This window comes from Cervus elaphus, chromosome 20, assembly GCF_910594005.1.
Source record: "Cervus elaphus chromosome 20, mCerEla1.1, whole genome shotgun sequence".
Classification (NCBI taxonomy): Eukaryota; Metazoa; Chordata; class Mammalia; order Artiodactyla; family Cervidae; genus Cervus; species Cervus elaphus.
The window spans coordinates 43680268-43705063 of record NC_057834.1 but is presented as its reverse complement, the minus strand read 5'-3'; the positions used below and the strand labels follow the sequence as shown (position 1 = coordinate 43705063).

At 45.4% G+C, this 24796-nt stretch overlaps 4 non-coding genes across 4 annotated transcripts; 3 read left to right on the top strand and 1 right to left on the bottom strand.

Annotated features, from left to right (window-relative positions):
- The first annotated feature begins 8413 nt into the window (after window positions 1-8413).
- Window positions 8414-8486, top strand: TRNAV-AAC. Its single transcript has one exon. It is a non-coding gene; the product is annotated as a tRNA-Val (tRNA).
- Window positions 8487-9143: 657 nt separating this feature from the next.
- Window positions 9144-9217, bottom strand: TRNAN-GUU. The gene has a single exon. It is a non-coding gene; the product is annotated as a tRNA-Asn (tRNA).
- Window positions 9218-19423: 10206 nt separating this feature from the next.
- On the top strand, window positions 19424-19496 carry TRNAV-CAC. Its single transcript has one exon. It is a non-coding gene; the product is annotated as a tRNA-Val (tRNA).
- A 2299-nt stretch (window positions 19497-21795) lies between these two features.
- Window positions 21796-21869, top strand: TRNAN-GUU. Its single transcript has one exon. It is a non-coding gene; the product is annotated as a tRNA-Asn (tRNA).
- Window positions 21870-24796: the final 2927 nt, after the last annotated feature.

The following is a 24796-nucleotide window of genomic DNA, read 5'->3' as shown; positions in this document are numbered from 1 at the left end:
ATTGGAGCTTCAGTCTCAGTATCAGTCCTTCCAATGAATATTCAGGACTGATTTCCTTTAGGATTGACTGGTTTAATCACCTTGCTGTCCAGGGAACTCTCAAGAGCCTTCTCCAACACCACAGCTCAAAAGCATCAGTTCTTTGGTGCTCAGCCTTCTTTATAGTCCAACTCTCACATCCATACATGACTACCAGAAAAACCATAGCTTTGACTAGATGGACATTTGTTGGCAAAGTAATATCTCTGCTTTCAAATATGCAGTCTAGGTTGATCATAGCTTTTCTTCCAAGGACCAAGAGTCTTTTGATTTGATGGCTGCAGTCACCATATGCAGGTCATTCATTTTTTAAGTCTAAAAATGTTAAATACATATAAAGAAGAAAATAAGCCATCATCCATAGTCCCACCTCCTGGAATGAACTACTGTTAACATCTTTACATATGTTCCTTCAAATTTATTTTTAAATTTCCAAGTTTTGGCAAAAAGTGCGTGGGTGCATGCTAAGTCACTTCAGTCCTGTCTGACACTTCTGGACCCTTATGGGCTGTTGTCCACTAGGCTCCTCTGTCCATGGGATTCTCCAGGCAAGAATTTTGGAGTGAAATATTCCAGGGAATCTTGTTTCCCCAGGGATCGAGCCCAGATTTCTAGTGTCTTTTGCATTGGCAGGTGGGTTCTTTACCATTAGCATTACCTGGGAAGCCCCTAAAGTATATATGTTTATTCTATAAAATTCAAATGATGCAGATAATACAAATATGTAAAATTTTGAAACATCTTAAATTCAAAAGTAACTTTGTTAATGTAGGTAAATGTTGATGGAGTCATTTAGACATATCAACAGAGAGAAGAATATATACAAATAAACTTTTATATTTGAGCTCTTATAGGTTCTATCTCTATTTTAAAATATTCCCATTTAATAGTGCATAAATTTAATGGAAAAACACAAAAACAAAGAAACTGTTGAACTTTCAACTTATCTTGAGAGATACATTTCTAAAAGAACTCTAATGCTAATAATAACAACAACAATGATTATAATTTAATCTAGCAATTAAAATTTGGAATAATTTTTCTCATTACTTTAAAAAAATATAATTTCTTAAGATATAATTTTAAAACAATGCAATGTATCCATTTCAAGTTTGATGACTTTTGACAAGTGAATGTACCCATGGAATCACTACCCTGTAGAAGAACATCTCCAGTATTCCAAAATATCCTCTTGTGCTCCTTTGCAGTCAATCCTCCCACCAGTCCCTGTCCCAGGTACTCAGTGATCTAGTTCTTGTCACTAGGGATTAGTTTGCCTCATCTAGTAATTCACACAAATGGGTCCACAGAGTATGTACTCTTTTCATCATTCAGGGTGACGTTTTAATCCATATTGTTGCCATATATCAGAAATTTGTTTCATTTTATTGAAGAGTATCATTCCTTTGAATGAATATATCACAATTATATGTATTAACCTCATGATGGACATTTGAATGGTTTTCAATTTGGGAACTAGAAACCTGTATGCAGGTCAGGAAGCAAAAGTTAGAACTGGACATGGAACAACAGATTGGTTCCAAATAGGAAAAGAAGTATGTCAAGGCTGTATATTGTCACCCTGCTTAGTTAACTTATATGCAGAGTACATCATGAGAAACGCTGGGCTGGAAGAAGCACAAGCTGGTATCAAGATTGCTGGGAGAAATATCAATAACCTCAGATATGGAGATGACACTACTCTCATGGCTGAAAGTGAAGAGGAACTAAAGAGCGTCTTGATGAAAGTGAAAGAGGAGAGTGAAAAAGTTGGCTTAAAGCTCAACATTCAGAAAACTAAGATCATGGCATCTGGTCCCACCACCTTAATAAGTTTGTTAAAAAGAAGCCTATCTGCTATTGCAGAGGGAAATGGCAACTCACTGCAGTATTCTTGCCTGGAAAATCCCATGAAGAGAGGAGCCTTGTGGGCTACAGTCCATGGCGTCCCTCAGAGTTGGATATGACTGAGCATGCATGACTGAACACAGGCTGTGGGATCTTAGGTTCACAAACCCTGGCCCACAGCTGTTAAAGCACCAAGTTCTAATCACTAGACTGACAAGAAATTCTCGTCACATCTTAAGATGTCAGTTACCTGGGTGTAAACTTTGTCAAAGCACTTCATTATATGTGTATTTGAAAGATGCAAGAGACTGGATCGTAAATGTTCTCATTACAAAAAAGAAATGAGAATTATGTGATGGGATGGAGGTGCTAGTTAATGCTCTGGTGGGAATCATTTTGCCATATATAACTGTAGCCAAGCAACCTGCTGCACACCCTAAACTCACAGTGTTATATGTCAATTATATCTCAATAAAGCTGGAGAAAAAAATAATTAAAAAAAGAAAGAAACCTGTCTGTTACATCTTTGGAATCCATCAAAAGCCAAGGGGGACACGTTCCAGTGCTGCAAGTTCAAGTGCTACTCAGCTAGGGAGGAAGAAGGACTGCTTACTTACTGGCCACCTGGCCAAGATTGTCTGCTTTGGCTCCAGCTGCTGAGGGGAACTCCACCCACCTTCACCAGCACCAGGAGGACCAGATCCCTGCAGGCTCCCACTTCATCTTCATAAGGCATTTAGATGAGGAAATCACCGAGGATTTCTTCTTTTCCCCTAAACTATGCCCACCTCTCACTGCATCTCTTCAAGACCATAGTTGGATGCTGACTGTACAGGTTTTAAAGGAGATGCTGCCCTTCTCCTATTGGTTTCTTCTTACCTGGACATTACCAGCCACGGGATCAGAACCAGAGGGGCCAGGAGGGTACCAGCTGCCTGAGAACCAAAAGTTGCCACGTGAACCCAGGTGCACTGCTCACCTGAGCCTCACTGGCTCTGGGCAATTTGAATTTATGCCCCCTCTGGAGCTTCTCCACCAGCTCCACGTGAGGTGTGGGGCTCTCAACCTGGTGACAGGGGCTGCCTGAGGCTGCCTGGTCCTGCCCCTGACCCTGGAGGACAGGCCGGAGAGAGGCCAGTATTGACCGGACTGGCCAAGAGAAGTCTCAACTGTGGCTCAGCCCACACACTGGAGGTTAAAATTCTCAAACCCTCAACTTTCAGAAGAGCTAGATCTCAAATTGAATCCATCTCCACGCCTTTATGAGGAAAGTTGAGGGATGAAATCAGACCAAGAAAAAGATTATGTGCATCAAAATGAGCAACTAATCAAAGAAAAACAGGATTTTCTGACAAGTTGGCAGTGTGGTGTGAAAGACTGGTGTCAAAGAGAAGTGTGTTTGGTCTGAGCAAACAGAGCATCAAGTAAGATGGGAAAATACCCTTGTCACAGGGGTGGAAGGGGAAAGACCCAGAATTTTGCTTGGAACCCTGGGACCTTCCCTGATAGCATTATCCATTGAGGCCATCCACTTTCCTGAATCCACAGTCCTTAGTGATATTTGGGAACCCATGTCTCAGCTGGGGGCCTCCTCATCTGCCTCCTTTTTTTTTTTTGAAGGCAGAATCCCAAAGGTTTGCAGTACTCTGATGTTTGCTTTTCAACTATCAGCTCCCTAAAGCATCTGGGCCTTGCTAATTGAACAAGTAACTGACCAGAAGCAGTTCACTGATGTGCCTGAACTTCAAGCTTGGGAGAAGAGTGGAGGATGAGGAGAGCAGATTGTATAGCTCCTGAGTGAATTCAAAGCTCTGATCATTTCTGAGAGCCGAGGCCACTGACTCCCTGAGTGATAAACAGGGCAACCCAGGTGTGGGTCCACAGCACTGGAGGAGCAGGGTCTACACTGTTGGGCGACAGGCTCCCTTGGGTTCAAACAAAGATAACCCCACTTTCCCCACTCCTATAGCTTCCTGGAGCTGAGGCATCTGCCGGGCTGACCGCTGCTATCAGGGGCATAGCAGTGGGACTGAAGACTCTGCACTGGGTGTGGGATCTGGAAGCCAGACTCTGGGGGCCCAAGGGTCCTGGTTTCAAGAGGAAAGGAGGAGCCCTAGAGCAAGGGGCTCTTGGGAGCTGCAGTCTCCTCATCTGACATATCACTGGTGGGTCCAGGTTCATTCTTCAGTTTGAAAAACTGGTTGACTAGGAGAATGTGGGCAGGACCAGAGGTTTACATGGACATAGCATCAAGCAAAACATAGGCCTTGTTTCCATAGTGTAGTGGTTATCATGTTCACCTCACAGGTGAAAGGTCCCAGTAGGAAACAGAATTTCCCTTTTCCTGAGATTTGCATTCCCATTCAAGAAATACAAAGCAGGGTGGAAGGTGTGGCAGCAGGTGCACTTACATTTTCCTTGACCCAAGAAACAGGGGGCAGAAAAAGAAATGCAAAAAGGCAAAATGATTGTCTGAGGAGGCCTTACCAGTAGCTGAGAAAAGAAGAGAAGCTAAAGGCAAAGGAGAAAAGGAAAGATATACCCATTTGAATGCAGAGTTTCAAAGAATAGCAAGGAGAGATATGAAAGCCTTCCTAAGTGATCAATGCAAAGATATAGAGCAAAACAGTAGAATGGGAAACACTAGAGACCTCCTCAAGAAAATTACAGTTACCAAGGGAACATTTCAGCAAAGAAATGGTATGGACCTAACAGAAGCAGAAGATGTTAAAAAGAGGTGGCAAGAATACAAGAAGAACCATGCAAAAAAGATCTTCATGACACAGATAACCACAATGGTGTGATCACTCACCTAGAACCAGACATTCTAGAGTTCAAGGTCAAGCAGGCCTTGGGAAGCATCACTACAAACAAAACTAGTGGAGATGATGGAATTCCAGCTGAGCTATTTCAAATCCTAAAAGATGATGCTGTTAAAGTGCTGCACTCATATGCCAGTATATTTGGAAAACTCAGCAGTGGCCACAGGACTGGAAAAGCTCAGTTTTCATTCCAATCCCAAAGAAAGGCAATACCAAAGAATGTTCAAACTACTGCATTATTGCGCTTATCTCATATTTAGCAAAGTAATGCTCAAAATTCTCCAAGTTCGGCTTCAACAGTATGTGAACCAAGAACATCCAGATGTTCAAGCGGAATTCAGAAAAGGCAGAGGAGCCAGAGATCAAATTGCCAACATCTTTTGAATCATAGAAAAAGCAAAATTCCAGAAAAACATCCACTTCTGCTTTATTGACTATGCCAAAGCCTTTGACTGTGTGGATCATAACAAACGATGGAAAATTCTTCAAGAGATGGGAATACCAGACCACCTTACCCGTCTCCTGAGAAATCTGTATGCAGGTCAAGAAGCAACAGTTAGAACATGACATGAAACAATGGACTGGTTCCAAATTGGAAAATGCGTATGTCAAGGCTGTATATTGTAATGCTGCTTATTTAACTTTTATGCAATGTACATCATGTGAAATGCCAGGCTAGATAAAGCACAGGCTGGAATCAAGATTTCTGGAAGAAATATCAATAACTTCAGATATATAGGTGACACCACCTTTATGGCAGAAAGCAAAGAGGAGGTAAAGAGTCTCTTGATGAAAGTGAAAGAAGAAAGTGGAAAAGCTGGCTTAAAACTCAATATTCAAAAAGCAAAGATCATGGCATCTGTTCCCATTACTTAATGGCAAATAGATGGGGAAACATTGGAAACAGTGACAGGCTTTATTTTCTTTGGCTCCAAAATCACTGCAGATGGTGACTGTAGCCATGAAATTAAAAGATGCTTGCTCCTTGGAAGAAAAGCTATGACCAACCTAGATAGCATATTAAAAAGCAGAGACATTACTTTGCCAACAAAAGTCTGTCTAACCAAAGCTATGGTTTTTCCAGTAGTCATGTATGGATGTGAGAGTTGCACGATAAAGAAAACTGAGTACCAAAGAACTGATGCTTTTAACTGTGCTGTTTGAGAAGACTCTTGAGACTCCCTTGGACATCCAGGAGATCAAAGCCGTCAAACATAGAGGAGATCAGTCCTGAATATTCATTGGAAGAACTGGTGCTGAAGTTGAAGCTCCAATACTTTGGCCACGTGATGTGAAGAGCTGACTCTTTGGAAAAGACCCTGATGCTGGGAAAGCTTGCGAGCAGAAGGATAAAGGGATGACAGAGGATGAGATGGTTGGATGGCATTACCGATTCCATTCTTCAACATGAGTTTGAGCAAACTCAGGAATTTGTGATAGACAGGGAAGCCTAGAATGCTGCAGTCCATGGGTTCGCAAATAGTCGGACAGGACTGAGCAACTGAACTGAAGAAACTTGGGAGGAGTTCCTTATCACCTGAAAGCTCAATGAGCCCTACAACCAGCCCTCCTCCTTTCTCTGCTCTGAATCACCTTGCAGAACAAGCCACAGTCTGAATCCAACGAGGGCACAGGACAAGGCTGACTGCAGGATACTTTTATCTCCTGATATCCCCTCACCTTTTCATCTGGGCCCTACATCATCTCTACTGGTGACACCTATTATCTCTGACACCTATTAGCTCTCTGAAAACCAAGAAGTTCATCCCTTGTGAAGAAACTTAGCTTTCTGTCACCCTGGCTCACGTGGGGAACAAACCGATTTGAGTCAGAGAGCAAAAGGGAACGAATTCAACTCTACCCCAGGGCTCGAGCCAAAGACCCAAATGTGAAGAGGGTCGGTCGGGCTCTGCAGGTTCAGCTGGTCGCGGAGGAAAAGCAGTCGGTCCTCCTGCGATTATCAGGGGAGGCCCCAGAGTCAGGACAGAGCTCAGGGAGTAAACTGACACCGGCTGAGAACCAAGTGGCCCCTGCTTCACAAGGAAATAGGTTCAGAAAGAGAGCTTGACCTCTCACCAACCCTGGATAGCAGGTCTTCACCCACGACCCGCGGCCGGTCTTGACCGGTCTTGGATGAGGCTGAACCTCTGATCGAGGCGTGAGGCAGCCGGCGTTGCGCTTTGTCTTGGGCTGCGTTTCTCTTCTGGGCATTTCTTAGGGTGTAATGGATGGATCCCTCCCTTCAGCGCGCTCCGATCGCCGGCTCTGGATCCCCACCCCTTCCCCTGGTGCTGCAGGGCGCTGTGTGTCTGTGGTCCCTCGGGCGCCCGCTGTGCCTCCACCCTGACCGAGAGAGGACCACCGCACCCCTCGTCCGGTCCAAGTGGCACGGCAGTACGCCGGACGCCACAGAAAGACGACGAACCCGCTCCTCTGGCTGGACGTGGGAGCTGAAAACTAGGACCTGCAGGGGAGGAAAGCTAGGGGAAATCTCATGGAACGCCCTGATCTAAAGCTATTTTCAAGTCCGCCTCTTTGGGGACTCAGGCCTCCAGACCGCACTCGGAGTCCACTCGGAACCAGCCGGAGTCCCGCGGCCCTGGGGCCGGTGCGCACTCTGGGTGCGCCTTCCTGGGCATCTCAGACGGGAAGGAAACGCAGTGACCACCGCACTAAGAAAAGGAGAAAAGACGCTGCTGGAGAAAATAGCACTTGCATCCCTAAACCTGAGAAGCTTTACATCTAAAGGAAACCAGAGACAGACGCACAGAGAACATTGCATTAAAGTCTTTCAGCGAAAAGAAACTCTGCTTGCTGTGAGGCGAACACGAAAAACCTTCAAGACACCTGCTGTCTGAGAAAACCGCCTATACCTCTATTAAAATTCATTCTCCATGAAATGTTGAACTGGAAAATTATAAAAGGCAAACAAAAGATGTTTCAGACATTGTAAAATGTAAAGCAAAGCTGTCCTTCAAGAATAATCTCAAGTTTGATGAGGAAGGAATGAAGACGGTCAAATCTGCGTGGACCGCGCCTGGCTTCTCCGCGGCTTTATGCGAGGCCTGGTCGGCAAACGAACTCAACAAATGACCTGAGCCTCAGCCTTTGCTGCGCTTCCTGATAAACGTGAAAACGTGATGCAAGTCTTGCATTACCTCAGCGGTTCCTGAGGAACCCCCTCCCCACCTCCGCCTATTGCCAGACGGCGCCACAGAAGAGCTGCTGCGAAAGGGCTGTGAGAGAGCGCAGGGGTCAGGCGCGTCGGCGCAGAGGGGAGGGCAGGTCAGAGGAGAGGGCGCGTCTTTCGTTTCACAGTGGAATTTAAAGCATCGAGCTCGCTGCCCGCTGGCGCCGTGAAAAGAGACTTTAAAGCGCGCATTTGCAGCCTGGAAGGGCTGCGTCCACCTTGCAGGACGGCGGGCCGCCTGGGGATCAGACTCACCTAACTCCCCTGGCTGCTAGGGCTCCTGAGAACTGAGGACTCAGAGGGGGCGACCTCTGCGCTTGGGCGCAAAGCTGGCACACAGGGCCCTCGCTCCTGAAGACGCGTGGAACCCTAAATCAGGCCCTTTCAGGAACTGCAGATCCTTACTTGACGGATTGCCTGTGTTTCTAGAGTCCTCTTCCTTTGAAAATTTGACGGTCAGGTGTGTTCAAACATGCAATTCTTGAATATGTCACCAGGCACCGTTGCCCAAGTGGTTTCCGTAGTGTAGTGGTTATCACGTTCGCCTAACACGCGAAAGGTCCCCGGTTCGAAACCGGGCGGAAACAATGCCACTTCCCCATAACATTTTAAACTCATATTTTAAACACAAAATGGAGGCCTGCCGCGTGGAGTGAGGCTTGGAACTTCAGCTTCACCGTTAGTCCTTCCAGTGAATATTCAGGGTTGATTTCCTTTAGGACTGACTGGTTTCATCTCTCCTTGACCTGCATACAGGTTTTTCAGAAGGCAGGTAAGGTGGTCTGCTATTCCCATCTCTTGAAGAATTTTCCACATTTTTTTGTGATCCAGACAAAGGCTTTAGCGGAGTCAATAGAACAGAAATAGATGTCTTTCTGGACTTCTCTTGCTTTTTCTATGATCCAATGAATGAAAAACGGAGGAAAAGGATGGAACAAAATTATTCATGAAAATATATGGAAAAAGTTAAATAGAGAGTACTACTAACAGTGGAAGAAACTTCATTGGTAAAAGGAGTTTACAGGATGATGATGATGAGCCTACTCTTTCATGAATTTGAGGATTCCCAGTCAACCTGTTTTCCTGCAGAGATCCTCTCTGAGGATCAGGGACTATCTGGTCGGACGTCCTTCTGTGTGTGTGTGTGTACAAGACACAGTGGAGTAGGGTAGTAGTGGAGCTTGGAAGAGGATGCACAGACTAGAAGCAATCGTACCTCATTTACATTCTAAAAGAGCGAGACTAGTCCCTGAGTGGGCTCGAACCACCAGCCTTTAGGTTAACAGCCGAGCGCGCTAACCGATTGTGCCACAGAGACGTGAGGAGAGTTTATTCCTGCCTCCCACAGAAAGCAAGCATACTTAGGGACCTAGGCAGAGCCACCTGTGTTTCGCAGCATGCAGTTTCCGCCTAATAGTGCTTCCGTAGCGTGGCGTTTCTCCAGACAACGGGAGAGATGGAGTCCACTCAGCCTGCTCGCTGCCGTTGGGAAGCCGAGATATTCCTAGGATAGAAGGTCAGCTGAGCGCCCCCGCCGTGCATTCCTCCAAGTCCGCCGCAGATGCCAGCGCCCAAGAGACGACCCGAGCTTGAGCCGAGGTGCCCTCGAAGGAAGCTACTGGCTCCTGGTGTTTGCTCTCCCTTCATCTGACCATTTGTGCTTCTGGGCAGCGGTTTAGTGCATGTGGTCCCTGTGGCTACAGCTGGAAAGAGATCAGTTTGTCGTGACCCACACAAAGGCTTTACCTGTCTTTGGACTTCGGGAAAAGAAAGGTGTGAGGCCGGCGAAAACATCCGAGGAAGGACAAGAGTAAGATAGAACAGAGAATGAGCCAGAAGAGAGAAAGGGGCTGGAAGGGAGAGGAGCGGGCTGGTACCGCGGTGGAGCCGTCGCTGGGTTGGGGCATCGCAGCGCCTCACTCTGGAGCAGTTCCCACCCTTTACTGAGGTGTCCGGGAATCCAGTTCACCCCAAATTGCAAAGCTGCTGACCTGGCATTTGTTCTGGCATTTTCCTTTGCCGGTTCCATGAGGAAGGGCGAGGTGGACTGTGTGGGTTTGCAGGTGAATGCAAGACCTATGGGCTACCTTGGAGATGACTAGTGGGCAAGGAAACACACAAATTCACTTTCCCCTTTGCAGGCTGGTCTGGGTGGGAAACTGGAAAATCTGAGTGCCAATGTCAATATTTATTTACAGATAAGGAGATAAATAGCCAAGCAATCAGTGAAAGTGGTTATGTTGGTGGGGGAGTGCGGGTGGGAACATGAGAAGGGATCAGCTGACTACTCTTTGGGGCATATGTAACTTGGTATCATTCATATGTGTGTGTGTGTGTGCATGTGTGTGTGTATACACATATATACATAGTAAGGTCCATTGCTTATATTTTAACTTTAAATTTTTATGTAGTCATAAATAAATATATATCTTATGTAAAATTCTGGGTATTGTGTCATGTGTAAGAAGGTTTTCCACTGTAAAACCTTAATTTTTTTTAATTGGGGTATTTTTGAAGCAAGGAATTGGACTACTATTCTCCTTTTGATGAGCTAATCAGATGAATTAGTAAACTGGCAGATCCCCCTAGCCCAGGAGGCTACTGCTGGTCAGACGGGATTCCTTCACTCTCTCTTGAAAGTTCCACTGGCACTGAAAGATATCAGTAACTTAAAACCACACCCAGACTTTATGCAGTGTTGTGCCAAAATACAAGACCTTACACTCAATGATGACATGTAAAGTGCCATGTGCCCAGGCATGGTCTACAAGTTTTACATGGGTGTACTCACTTTATTCTTTCAACAGGCTTCTATCATATCATCATCCTCATTTCACATATGAGAAATCTGAGACATGGAAGGTTAAGTAACTTGTCTAGTCAATCAGTGAGTGGGATCTGAAACCAGCGTTTTGAACTGGAAGACTGCCTGATTCCACAGGATATGGTGTTGATCAAAGAGGAACACAAATGGTAAAAATATTTGGCAAGAAATTTAAGCCTGTATATTTCTTTCACAAAACACCAAGGAGGAGTCACATAACATGAATAAAATTGTCTGCAATATTCTCATGAACCACTTGCCTCCCAAACACCTTTCTTATTCCAAGAGCTGCTCCCCTTGAATCCTCAACTTAAACACACCTTCTGCAAGAACTAGATTTTTTCCCTCCCTTTTATCCTTTCCTCTCACCTTTCCAAAACCTCTTCCATAGTTCTTCTGTTCTTTCACTTCCAGGTCATTCATTTTTTAAATTAAAAATATTAAATATATCTAAAGAAGAAAATAAGCAGTCATCCATAGTCCCACCTCCTGGAAGGAACTACTGTTATCATCTTTGCATGTTTTCCTTCAAATCTATTTTAAAATTTTATTCTAAGTTGTAGCCAAAGTGCATGGGTTCATACTAAGTCATTTCAGTCCTGTCTGATTCTTTTGAACCCCAGTGACTGTAGCCTGCCAGGTTCCTCTGACCATGAGAGGATTCCAGGCAAGAATATGGAGTGGGTAGCTATATCCTCCTCCAGGGAATCTTCCTGAACCAGGGATAGACCCCACATCTCTTGTGTCTCTTGCATTGGCAGGTGGGTTCTTTATGATTAGTATCACCTGGGAAGCCCCTAAAGTATATATGCTTATTTTAAAAATTTCAAATAATGCACAAACTACAAATATGTAAAATTTTGAAACATCTTAAATTCAGAAGTAACTTCTGTTAATTCTGGTAAATGTTGATGGAGTCGTTTAGGTATATCAACAGAGAGAAGGTTATATATAAATATGCTTTTATATTGAGCTCTTATAGGTTCTATTCCTATTTTAAAGTATTTCAATTTAACAGTGCATAAATTTAATGAAAAAACACAAAAATGAAGAAACTGTTGAACTTTCAGTCAAATTGTTTACTTTAAGAGATATATATTTCTAAAAGAACCCTCTAATGCTAATAATAATAATGATTATAATTGAATTAAGTTGTTAAAATTTGGAATGATTCTTCTCATTACTTTTTAAAAATCAAATTTCTTAAGAATTAATTTTAAAATAATACAATCTATCCATTTCAAGTTTGATGACTTTTGACAACTGAATGTACCCATGGAGCCACTACTCTGTTCAAAAGCAACTCCAGTACTCCAAAATATCCTCTTGAGCCCCTTTGCAGTCAATCCCCTACTGCTCCCTGTCCCAGGTACTCAATGATCTAGTTCTTTTCACTAGGGATTAGTTTGCCTCATCTAGTAATTTGCATAAGTGGATCCACAGAGTACATACTCTTTTCATCACTCAGGGTCATGTTTTAATCTGTATTGTTGCCATGTATCAGGAATTTGTTTCATTTTATTGAAGAGTAGTATTCCTTTGACTGAATATATCACAATTATATCTATTCACTTGGTGATGGACATTTGAATGGTTTTCAATTTGGGGACTATTATGAACAAAGTTGAAATAAGCAAGTTCCTTTTGTGGGCATATGATTTATAAATTCCATTTAAAATTTTTTTATAAATTCACAAATTTATTTTGTGAATGGATGTTACATTCATAAAGACAAATTTATTGAAATGTTTAAAAGATGTATTCAAATGTTACAAAAGACTGAAGTACCAGCTTATCTTTGATTGTTTCCTCCTGGAACATACTTAATATTAGCCATATGCTCTACCAGTTGTATTATTTGATTCTCTCATTTAATGTACACAACAGTTTTATGAAGTACTTATTATTTCTTTCATATGACACTTGTAAAATTGACCTAGCAAACTGGAGTTGACCCAAGGTCAAATGGAAAGTAAGTGGTGGCACTAGGACTAATAGGAGGCCCCCCAGATGTTGGGCTCATTACATTTGGGCTAAATATTCTCTGCCGTTCCTGGTTCCTGGCTTCCTGTCTACCTTTCGCCCCTGATCCGTGTGCTTGAGGCTGACCCTGGCAACCAGCATTTCCAGGTCTTTCTTGCTCATGGAATCCAATGGGTGCAGCCAAACAAAGGAGATCAGAAGGGAGAGGGGAGAAATGTGAATGATAAAGGTTGTCTGTCATATCAGCAAACAAAGCATGCTGTGCCATCTAGCCACCAGCCACTACCAACCTTAATAAGTGCACTAAGAAGAAACCTATCTGTTGTTGGAGTAGGAAATGGCAACCCACTGCAGTATTCCTGCCTGGAAAATCCCAGGAAGAGAGGAGCCTTGTGGGCTACAGTTTATGGCATCCCACAGGGTTGGATATGGCTGAGCGTGCATGACTGAACACAGACTGTGGGATCTTAGTTCCACAAACCCTGGCCCACAGCCATGAAAGCACCAAATTCTAACCACTAGACTGCCAAGGAATTCTTGTCACATCTTAAGATGTCAGTTACCTGACATCTTTGTTACCTAAACTTTGTTACCTAAACATCAAAGTTACCTAAACTTTGTCAAAGCACTTCATTATATGTGTATTTGAAAGATGCAAGAGGCTGGATTGTAAATGTTCTCATCACAAAAAGAAATGAGAATTATGTGATGGGATGGAGGTGCCAGTTAATGCTCTGGTGGGAATCATTTTGTCATATATAACTGTATCCAATCAACGTGCTGCACACCCTAAACTCACACATGTTATATGTCAATTATATCTCAATAAAGTTGAAGAAAAAAATTATTAAAAAGAAAGAAAACTACCTCTTGTATCTTTGGAACCCATCAAAAGCCTAGGGGGACATGTCCCAGTGCTGCAAGTTCAAGTGCTACCCAGTTGGGGAAGAAGAAGGCCTGCTTACTCACTGGCTGCTTGGCCAAGATTGTCTGCTTTGGCTCCAGCTGCTGAGGGGAACGCCTCCTACCTTCACCAATGCCAGGAGGGCCTGGTCCCTGCCTACACCCACTTCGTCCTCAGGAGTGGTTTAGACAAGGAAATCACTGAGGATTTCTTCTTTTCCCCTAATCTATTCCCACTCTTTCACCGTGTGTCTTCAAGACCATTGCTGGATGCTGAACATACAGGACTTAAAGGAGATACTGCCCTTCTCCTACTGGTCTCTTCTTGCCCAGATGTTACTGCCGTTGGGTTCAGAACCAGAGCAGCCAGAAGGGCACCGGCTGCCTGAGAACCTTTGTTGCCGCGTGCATCCAGGTGCACCATGCACCTGCACCTTGCTGGCTCCCAGCAATTTGAATCCATGCTGCCCTCCCCCCACCCCCCCGGCCCGCCCAGCTTCTCAGGTGGCAAGAGAAGAGTAAAGCAGTCCTCTTTGACCAGCAGTAGTCTCCAGGACTGGGAGGAGCTGAGTTTATCAGCTCATCTGATTAGCTCAACAAAAGAGCAATAATGGTCCAACTCCTTGCTTCAAGAATGCTGAACTTAAAAAAAAAAATTCATGGTTTTACAGTGGAAAACACTCCCCCACACAAGACACAAGACCCAGAATTTTTAGAGTGACACCACATATGACTACATACAAATTTAAATCCAAAATACAAGCAATGAACTTTTGAAAAAAATCGTAATTGTAATACAATGTTACACATGCCCCAAAACAGTAGTCTCCTGATCCCTTCCCATGTTCCTTTTTTCCAGGGATAACCACTTTCATTGACTGTTTGGCTATATATATCTCCTTATCTCTAAGCTCCGATTTTCCGGAGCTGGACCCTGCAGACCCGCCAGCAAAGCGGAAAGTGGAGTGTGTGTGTTTCCCTGCCCGCCAGTCATCTCCAAGGCAGCCGCCACCTGCAGACCTACATAGCCCACCTCACCACTCCACACGGAACCCGCAAAGGGAACTTTGTCGGAACAAATGCCAGGCCAGCAGCTTAGCGATTTGGGGTGAATAGGGTCCCTGGACACTTCAGTAAAGGGTGGGAGCTGCTCCACAGTGAGGCGCTGTGGTCGCCCCAACCTAGCGACCTCCCCGCCGCGTACCCGCCCGCTCCTCTCCCTTCCAGTCCCTTTCTCCCTTCTGGCTCATCCTCTGTTCTCTCCTGATCTTTGCCCTTCCTCAGATCTTTCCGACGGCCTCACATCTTTCCTTGTAACCGCTGAAAGTTCCAAATTATATGCTTCTTACTTCTTAGCACCGCGAAGGGAAAACTTTAATTAGCTATTCAGGTCCATCACGGGCCTCATCCGTGTTTTTCTCCCGAGCAGTAGAGGACACACGTGTTTCCATCCGCTCACGTCGTGGGGTGTCTTCTCGGTGGAGCAGAGTCTCGGCAGGACGAAGGGGGCCCGGCCGGGGGTGCGGACTCCGAGCGGCCCGTCTCCCCTTTGGTCCGCAGCAGCCTGGCCGGGCGGCCGTGGGTCAAGGACCTGGGGTCTCCTCAAACGCCGGAATCCTCTTTCGGGCTGCGCTTGGGACCAAAGGACGCGATTTCCAGGAGTCAAGTTTCGAATCTTGACCGAACAGCGGCTTTGTGTGTCCAACGGAGACTTAAGGGCGAGAAACTCTGAATGAAATCATAATAAACTGGGACAGGGTCAATAAAATTTCGGAATAATAGAGAACTTGAATAAAACATAGTTCTTCTCATTCAGGTCTGGAACCCTCGACCTGAAAGCTGTCGGGATTCCCCGCTGCTGACATCACAGCCTCTCCACGCCACCATTTACTCACAGGGACAACCTTTTAATTAAACAGGAAGGTCCCACGAGATTTGAACTCGGATCACTGGATTCAGAGTCCTCACCATTACATCATGGAACCTCTTCGGCAGCTACCTTCTCTCCACTGCCAGAAAAGGGTATCTGCTTCTTCAGCCTCCATATGTCCCATTGGTACTCCCAAGGCAGTTCTCCTACGGACCCGACAAGACTTGAACACAGTTGACCTGCATAGGTGCTCATCCCTTTTGCTTTCTTCCTGCTCCTCTCCGTTGATAGGCGTAGTTCACTCTCACCTCAGAAAATGAGGTAAAATCCACTTTGGATTTTGTGCCATGGAAGAGCCCCCTAGCTCGCCATCATCAACCACATATTCTGCCTTGGTTAAGCAGAGTGTCCCATCTTGAGGTAAAATTTCTGCAAATAATAGTGTTATTTTCCTTTTCCTTGTCTTCATCCTTTTCTCATTGCTCTAAGAGGGCAGATGATTGTCAGGGCAGGAGGCGGGATTTCTTGGGTCCCTTAGGTTTCTCATAGTACAAGGCCACCTCTTATCTGTAACATGTGAAGTGTGTCAGCAGTGGAGTGAGAAGGGAGGCAGGAGAACTCTCCTTTTCTTCACACATTTCTGATTGGGGGAGGGGTAAGGTTTTCTCACAACAAGTGTATATTTGTTAGATTTACAATATAAGTAAAAATAACCATTTACATCACTCAGACAAACCAGCTATACTCACCTAAAAGTGAAGTGAACCTCACTCAGTCTTGTTCAAATTTGTGACCTCACTCAGTCTTGTTCAACTTTGTGACCAGGTTCCTCTGTCCAAGAGATTCTCCAGGCAAGAATCCTGGAATGGGTGGCCTATCCCTTTTCCAGGGGATCTTCCCAACCCAGGGATTTAACCTGGGTCTCTTGCATTGTAGGCAGATTCTTTACCTGCTGAGCCACTAGGGAAGACCCAAATTCACCTGGGGTGACTCAAAATCAACATGTTGTGGAGGACATGAGGCAGGACTCTGATACTTAGGCAGTCACAGACACTTGGGTCAGGTCGATCAAGTCAGTTTCTCTTCCATTTCTTAACATATCAAATCCAGAAATTGCAGTTTTAAAAAAGGTGTACAAATATCAAGTACTGAATCATAGAGGATGCACAAAGTTGTCTTAAGTACAGACAGTATTTATGTACACAAAATACCACCACATTAAACATTTGCATGGATAATAAGTATAAACCCTCTCAGGGCTCAGAATAACAATCTTTACTTCTTCATTGTATCCTAAAACTGTTTCTTCCCTAAACCAATACACAGAACAGAAAAAATAGCACCATTTTTTGGCTGGTCAAAAGAGTCCAAAAGATGGCTAGTGTTGTCTGGAGACATATTTGTTTCCAGAGACAGGAGAGAGGTTGACTCAAGGAGGAAGGAGGCAAAGGGGAGGCACTTGTTATGAGGAGGAAGTTTACAGCTCCAGGGTGAGAAGATGAAACTTCTTTTTGGAAAATCAAGCTGCTGAGTGGTAACAAACAACACAAAGTCAAGGTTTATGAGTTCAAGGACCTGAAATGGACTCTGACTCATATAGGAAGAAAAGAAATCCATAGGAGGTATGTTGAGAGATCACAGAATGGCCAGGAAACCTGGAGAACCAGGCTCTCACAAGGGGCAAGGACAGAATCAGGTGAGGTTAGAACTGGGATGGGTGGAGATGTGTGTTCTTCCCATTTCCTCCAGCCTGCACATTGGTCCTGATCTGCAAGCAGAGAACTGGTGATGAAGGGTGGTCCAGCTACATCGGAGCAAACTTCAAGAGCAATCACGGAGCCTTTGTCTTGATTCCGTTTACAGAAATTTCTAGAAGTATCAAGTTAATTCAAGGTGAAATAGATAAAGGTAACGTTTGTCAAAAAATTCTGAGAATAGTGACAACAATATTTATGATTTCACAGCTGATAACATTATTCATCCAGTAGTTTCTAAACCCAGGCACATCTGACAACAAATGCTTTCATAACTCCCATTTTAAAGCATAAAGAAGGGAGGCCCAAAACATTTTCTTTGTGTGTCTAAGGCCACATAAGGACAGAACTATTTTTACAACCCAGCATTTGTGCACAGATAGATGGGTCTCTCTTCTCAAAAGTGGGTGTATCAAGAGTTCTCAGTTGTAGGGATGGGAAGAAGACCAAGAAGAGGAGAGAAGGCAAGAGAGGGAGGGGGGAAGAGTAGAAGCACAAATTCTTTTATTCTCTCCTTCCTCCCCTCTCCTTAGGCTTCCTTAATTCATGCCTACACCAGCCCTTTCCCTCCTTCCCCACTCTACTACCTGGCTGAAGCAATGTTCAGCTCTAAGGATTCCTGCCCAAGCCTCCAGGGAGGCCTCAATGCCCTCCTCCCAAACCCGCGTCCCAGCTTGGTTTTCACCCTTTCCCGCTCCCAGGAGGACCTCACAGAACGCAACCTACCCAGGCTGGGATGCGGGAGCTCCACCCAGCTGGCGCTGCTTTGGGGGCCTTTCCGTTGCCCACTGACTGGATGCTGCGGAATCCAAAAACTGGGTTAAAGGCTTTTAAAAAAGAACCGTTCACTTCGAAACCTTTCCTGTATTTCCATTCTCAACCGTCTTCATGGGACAAGGGCTAAAGACGACAATGTATTCATCCAATTCCTAGAGCATCCCAAAGAGTGCCCGACAGCATGCGGACACAGAGCGACAATCCCGGCGACCTCTGTGCTTAGTCGCTAAGTCCTGTCCGACTCTTTGCCACCCCATGGTCTTGGCCCGCCAGGCTCCTTGTCCATGGGGATTCTCCAGGCAAGAATACTGGAGTGGGTTGCATGCCCTCCTCCGGGGGATAGGCCCAAACCAGGGATTGAAACCGGGTGTCCTGCATTGCAGGCGGATTCTTACCGTCTGAGCCCCAGGGAAGCCCACTCTGATGGAAACCGCCTGGTGGACACGGGAAACCGAAGCACAACCGCGGCCCCGGAGGCCTTTGCCAGGGTGGGCAAACTCTCCTTCACTGGGTGTAGGCGAGGAAGCGGGAAGAGCCATCATGGGAACACACCTTGTGTTAGCTGTTCTTGGATCAACTTCCGTTCAGGCCCGAAGGATTGGAGCCCTGGCTCGTATCTCTGGGGGCTCTGGCATCTGTGGTCGGTAGAGGGCACGGAAATGGCACCATTTCCCTGGGGGCAGAGGTTTTATCTTAGGAAGAAGTGTCAACTCCAAAGACTCTAGAAAAGGCCGGTACTGCTGTCTCCGTAGCACAATCGGTTGGCGCGTTCAGCTGTTAACCGTAAAGGCTGGTGGTTCGAGCTCATCCAGGGACGGTGGGGTGAGATTTTAGAGAACACCAAAGAAACTCCCTTTTGCCAGGAGAACACCGGGAACTGCAGCAGCGAGCTGGCAGGCAGAGAAAGAGCCCAGGAGTCGGGCACAAAGGAGCAGAGGGGAGGGCGGGTCCCAGGGGACTGGAAGCAGCGATCATTCCTGAGACCCCAGAGTGCTGACCGCCTGCGCCAAGAACAGGGCCACCGAGGCGCGGGCCCGCAGCCCGGGAGGGGCGGCGTCCGCACCGCTGGGCTGCGGGGTCTCCTGGCCTCGGACGCACCCACTGTCCCCGCCTCCTGCGGCTTCCGGGAGCTGGGGAGTCGGCTGGGGCGACCCCTGAGCTCGGGGGCGGAGCTAAGGGTCTGAGGACTCTGCGTTGGGTGCGGGACCCCGAATGCAGCCTGTGGGGGCCAGTGTCCTCACTTGAGGGGAGATGAGGAACTCTAAAGCAGGGCCTTCACGAACCGCTGTCTCCGCGTCTGAGCGAGCTTGGGGCTTCAAGGTTCCTGTTTGAGTATTAAAATTTGGTGGTCTGGATGCTGGTGGCAGCATACGGAATTTCATGGATACAGTGTTAAGTGCTAGAGGGTATCCCGTTTCCGTAGTGTAGTGGTTATCACGTTCGCCTCACACGCGAAAGGTCCCCGGTTCGAAACCGGGCGGAAACAGGTTGTTCTCCCCCACCCCCACCGCAGAGATTTGCCTTCGCATTGGCAAAGGCGACAGGCACGGGGTGTAGGCACTCAGCTGTAGGACGCTGAGGTGTTTCCTTTTCTGCTTTCTGACGATTCATCTTACACTCATCTTTCTCCTGAAGAAGCGAAATAACCTTTTGTCTACAACTCCTTGGTGGTCTAGTGGCTAGGATTCATTTCGATTCCTGGTCAGGGAAAACTTTCTTTCTTTCAGCGTCTGCACTCAAAGAAGTCACTCTCTTCCTGCCCGGATTGGAACTGTATTTTGCACCCGGGCGGAGAGAAGTAGGGTAAGGGAACGCAGGAGAACTGCTCTGCCACGTGGCTCGCAGTCTCGGTTTTATGGTGATGGGATTAGTTTCCGGGTTGTCTTTAGGCAATCATAATGACTCAGAGTCCTTCCTGGTGGTGCACGCCTTGTTCAGCCAAGATGGATGCTAGAGAGAAGGATTCTGGGAGGTGGTCCAACCTGTGGTGTCTCCTTTTGACCTTTCCTGAACTCTTCCGGTTGGGGGAGGCTTATTAGTACCATGTTCCTTACCAGGACCTCCAGTCCTAAAACAACTTATGCAAATAGTTACTATGGTGCCTGGCCAGGGTGGAAGGTTTCAAACAGTGTGCTTCCCCTAACAATTATGTTTGCTAAAATTCCACAAGTAGTGTTTTAAAGATTTGTGCTTTAAACTCTACATGAACTATATAGTTCAAAATTAGTGGCTGGAGAATGAAGACAAGCTGGTGTAGACCATGACAACTACTTTGCATTTTATACAAACTTGTTCTCATTTAGTGTAAAAACCCTCACTGGTATTTGAATTATCTTTAACAGCAAAGTGGCTAAGCTCAGACAAGGCCCCCTGAGAGACAGTATTTCACCCTTAGGGACATTTCTTGCTCAATAGTGAGACAAGCAATCATCCTTGGTTTCGCTTTGACCAGCCACTGGCAGGTTTGTGCGCTATGGGACTTACTCCTCTTCTCCTGGCATTGCGCTGTGTGGCCAGGAGTAAACTCTGCTCTCTGACCGCTTCTTAAGGGGCCTAGTTGCTGTAACTTGGATTTGTACCGAGTGTAATTGAAAGGTTGTTGCTGAACCATGAAAGATGCCGGAATTCTTGGCCTCCGGAGGAGGAGAACTCAATCCAGGCCCAGAGACGAGGCTTGATCACTCAGAGCTTTTGGGTAATAAAGTTTGATTAAAGTATAAAAGAGATAGAGAAAGCTTCTGACATAGACATCAGAAATGGGCAGAAAGAGTACCCCCCTGCTAGTCTTTCGATGGATGGTATGTAGCTACTAGCAGTCTGCTAAGTAAAGAAAGGAAATGTCTCAAATCTCAGAGAATGGCACCAGGTGAGTCATCCTGAGCCATAAAACGACTGGCATGAATCTTGAAAAAGGCAGATTTCCATACAAATATATAGTTTCATTAACACAGATTAGGAGAACAATGTATGACATACTGGTTTGTCAAGTCGGTTCTGAGTCTAGGGTAAATACATAGTACATTAACATAGCTTAAGACAAACATTTCCATAAGAAAAATGCATTGGTTAGTTCAAGGTTTGAGAAAGGTTAAGTTCAGGTGGAACCAGGTGTCATTATGGCAACACAGAATTTTAAGAGAAACCTCTTTTTAAACTTGTATGCTACTGCTAAGTCGCTTCAGTCGTGTCCGACTCTGGGCGACCCCACAGACGGCAGCCCACCAGGCTCCCCCGTCCCTGGGAGTTCTCCAGGTAAGAACACTGGAGTGGGTTGCCATTTCCTTCTCCAATGCATGAAACTGAAAACTGAAAGTGAAGTCGCTCAGTCGTGTCTGACTCTTAGCGACCCCATGGACTGCAGCCTACCAGGCTCCCGCGTCCATGGGATTTGCCAGGCAAGAGTACTGGAGTGGGGTGCCATTGCCTTCTCCTATGGTCGAGTGAACGCGGAGCAAACGCGGAGCCGTCACAGAGCCCACCGAGGGGGTGGGGGCGGGGGTCAGCTTCCCTCGGCACCCCCTCGGCACCCCCTCGGCTCAGGCTCGGGGCGTCTCCGGGGTGCTGCATCTGCTGCGGGTGGGGAGCAAGGCGCGGCGGAAGCTCGGCTGCCCTTCTACTTTCGAGTCGGCCTGACGCCAGGCTTCCCCGCGGGAACGAACACGCTGCATCGACTCCACCTCTCCGGTTGTCTGAGGCTAGGAACCGGAGCCGCTGTCCTGCGAAAGGGAGTGGCTGCTCCCGGAATGGAAGGACCAGATACACTTTAGCAAACTATCACCCCTTGAGTCTCTGTGGCGCAATCGGTTAGCGCGTTCGGCTGTTAACCGAAAGGTTGGTGGTTCGAGCCCACCCAGGGACGGCTACCTCCACGGTGCTTTTGGATATGGTTTAGGGGTTCGCTCTTATTTCTGGTTATTAATTCATCCTTTCTACGTAAACATGGAAGAAGGCCTCGCCTTTTTTCCCCTTCTTGTCGCCGATGTCTTGTCCACAACAGGAGAACCTAAGTCAAGTTCACTGCTGATCTTATTTTGACAAAAGAGCCCCTGAAGAAAACAGGTCATTTGGAATCCAGGATTTCGCGAAAAGAGAGGAGAGTCAACATCTCATCGTTACCCTCTGAGTTCCTTTTAACAGTGAGGTTTCATCTATTGTTTGTACTAGTATTTATTGACCCCCGTTTACAGTAGGGTCCCCTGGTGGTCTGGGGACTAGGATTTGTCACTTTCACCGCTGTGGCCCAGGTTTGATTCCCAGTCAGGGAAGGTGTGGTTTTTTTGAGGGCTTCCCAGATGGTGCTTGTGGTAAAGAACCCGCCTGCCTACTGCAAGAGACATTAAGAGACGCGGGTTCGATCCCTGGCTTGGGGAATGGCAACTCATTCCGGTACTCTTGCCTGCAGAATCCCATTGACCGAGGAGCTTAGTGGACTACGATCCATAGGTGTGAAAAGAGTCGAGCACGGCTGAAGTAATTTAGCAGGAGCAAGTCTTTGAAATTAATTTGCTTCTGTGCTTTTATTATTACAAAGAGTACTGCAGTCGTAATTCTTGTACACAGGCATATGGGTAGAGTGCCAGAAGGACAATTCTTCTATAAGAGAGTTTACATGGTTTTACCTATGGTTCCATTCTCTAACCTACCTTGGCTTATTAGCTTTAACTCTTCTGTTGTTTCAGTGACTGCTTTAGGCTTTAGAGCAGACATCTGTAACTTACCACAGTTTGCCCTCAAGTGATCACACCTCTTCACATTTCTCCATTACCTGCCTTTATGCTATCATTGTCATGCATTTTACTCCACCACATGTATTATAAACTCCAAATCCAAGGTTATTACTTTTCTTTAAACTATCCCATATTTTTAAAGAGATTTTCTTGATAAGAAATAATCTTATATATTTTTCCATGCAGATACCATATTTTGTCTTTGATTCCTTTATATACATCCAGAATTCTATCTGGTGCAGTCTCCTTTTTCCTGAAGGACTCCTTTAACATTTCTTATGTTGTGGATCTTCTGGTGATGAAGTCTTTCAGCATTTGTATGTCTGTAAGTGACATTATTCATCATATCTTTTATTTTAGAAAGATATTTCATGAGGGAAGATTAATAGAATTGCATGTCGACTTTCTTTTTTCTCTCAGTCTTTTAAAGATGTTGCTCTACTGCCTTTATTTTTGTTTTCTATATCTAGCACACCTTATTGCTTTGGCTGCTTTAGAGATTTTTTTCTTTTTCTATGGATTTAAGCAGTTGAATAGTAATGTGCTAGGTGTGGGTTTTTTTCATATTCCTTGTGCTTTAGTGATGAGAGAGATGAACAGAGAGAACCCAGACATTTGGAAAGGGTTTCTTTCAGGTAGTCAGCAGAGTTCTGATATGAGCATGTTTGTGGAGAAATGCCTGAGACGAAAAAAAGGAACCTTGGAAAAGATCATGGGACAGTGCCTGGTATTCACATGGTATAGGCAATTGTACTTGCCTCCTTGGATCAGTGGCTTTATAATTCTCATTAAGATTAGAATATTTTCTTTTTTCTTCAAAAATTTTTTCTTCAAAAAGCATTCTGCTCTGTTCAGGAGCTTCAAACACTCCCATGTTAGGCCTCTTAAAATTCTCCTAGCATTCAATGATGCTATGCACTAAATACTAAACTGTGATTTTCATTTCAGATGTTTTCAGTTAGTCATGTCTTTTTAATTCCATTTGGTGATTTTATTATATGAGAAGTTATCTCATATTTTGTTCATCTCTAAAGTTTTATTTTGGCCATTTTTATACATTCCACATTTCTACAATTCTTTGGACATTTGTAATGCAGTCATGATAACTGTTGTAAAGTCCTCTCTGTAGATTTTAACATTGCGTCAGTTCTGGTTCAGTTTTGGTTCACTAACTATTCTTCTCCTTATGTCACGTTTTCCTGCCTCTTTGCATGCCTGACATTCTTGGTTGGATGCCAGATATTGCCAAACTTTACCTTCCTATGTACCGATTATTTTGGTATTCCTATAAATCTTCTTGAATTTTGTTCTGACATAGAATTCAGTGACTTGTAAACAGTTTGATTTCTTTGAATCTGGGTTTTATGATTTTTTTAAGGTAAGTCACTCTAAGGCTGATTAATCCAAGTAGTAAGGCACGGTCTTCTTTGCGTGTCCTTCTCACTGACCCTTGTGAGTAGTCCTGTCTGGCTTGGGGAGCGAGTACAATTGCCTGTACCAGGTGAACACCCGGCACTGTCCCATGATCTTTTCCATGGTTTCTTTTTTTCATCTCGGGCATTTCTCCTCAAACATGCTCATATCAGAACTCAGCTGACTACTTGAAAGAAACGCTTTCCAAATGCCTGGGTTCTCTCTGTTCATCTCTCTCATCACTAAATGTGTCCTATGAACTCTAGCTGCCTTGCTCTCCATGGACACTCAGCAGCATCTCCACAATCCAAGCAGTTGGCCTCAGATCCCCTCCTTGTGCTCAGCCTGGAAACTCTGAAAGCAGTAAGCTGGGCGCAAGGTAGGGCTCACCTTCTTTGTTTCTCATCTCTCACTGCCCGATTTCCAGTGTCTTGAAAACTGATATTTTATGCCTTTTATCTTTTTATTTTTTGGGGGGACAGGGGAGACGGCTAGGGTGAGTTTTTGGGCAGAAAGGCCAGTCTTATTTCTGTCACTCCACCTTTACCAGAAGCTGAAGGCATCTCTTCATGTGTTCCCAGTTTGACTTCTGAAGGAGATGTACCATTTTTATAGACCAATGTATTTGTCCAACTCTATGAAAAAT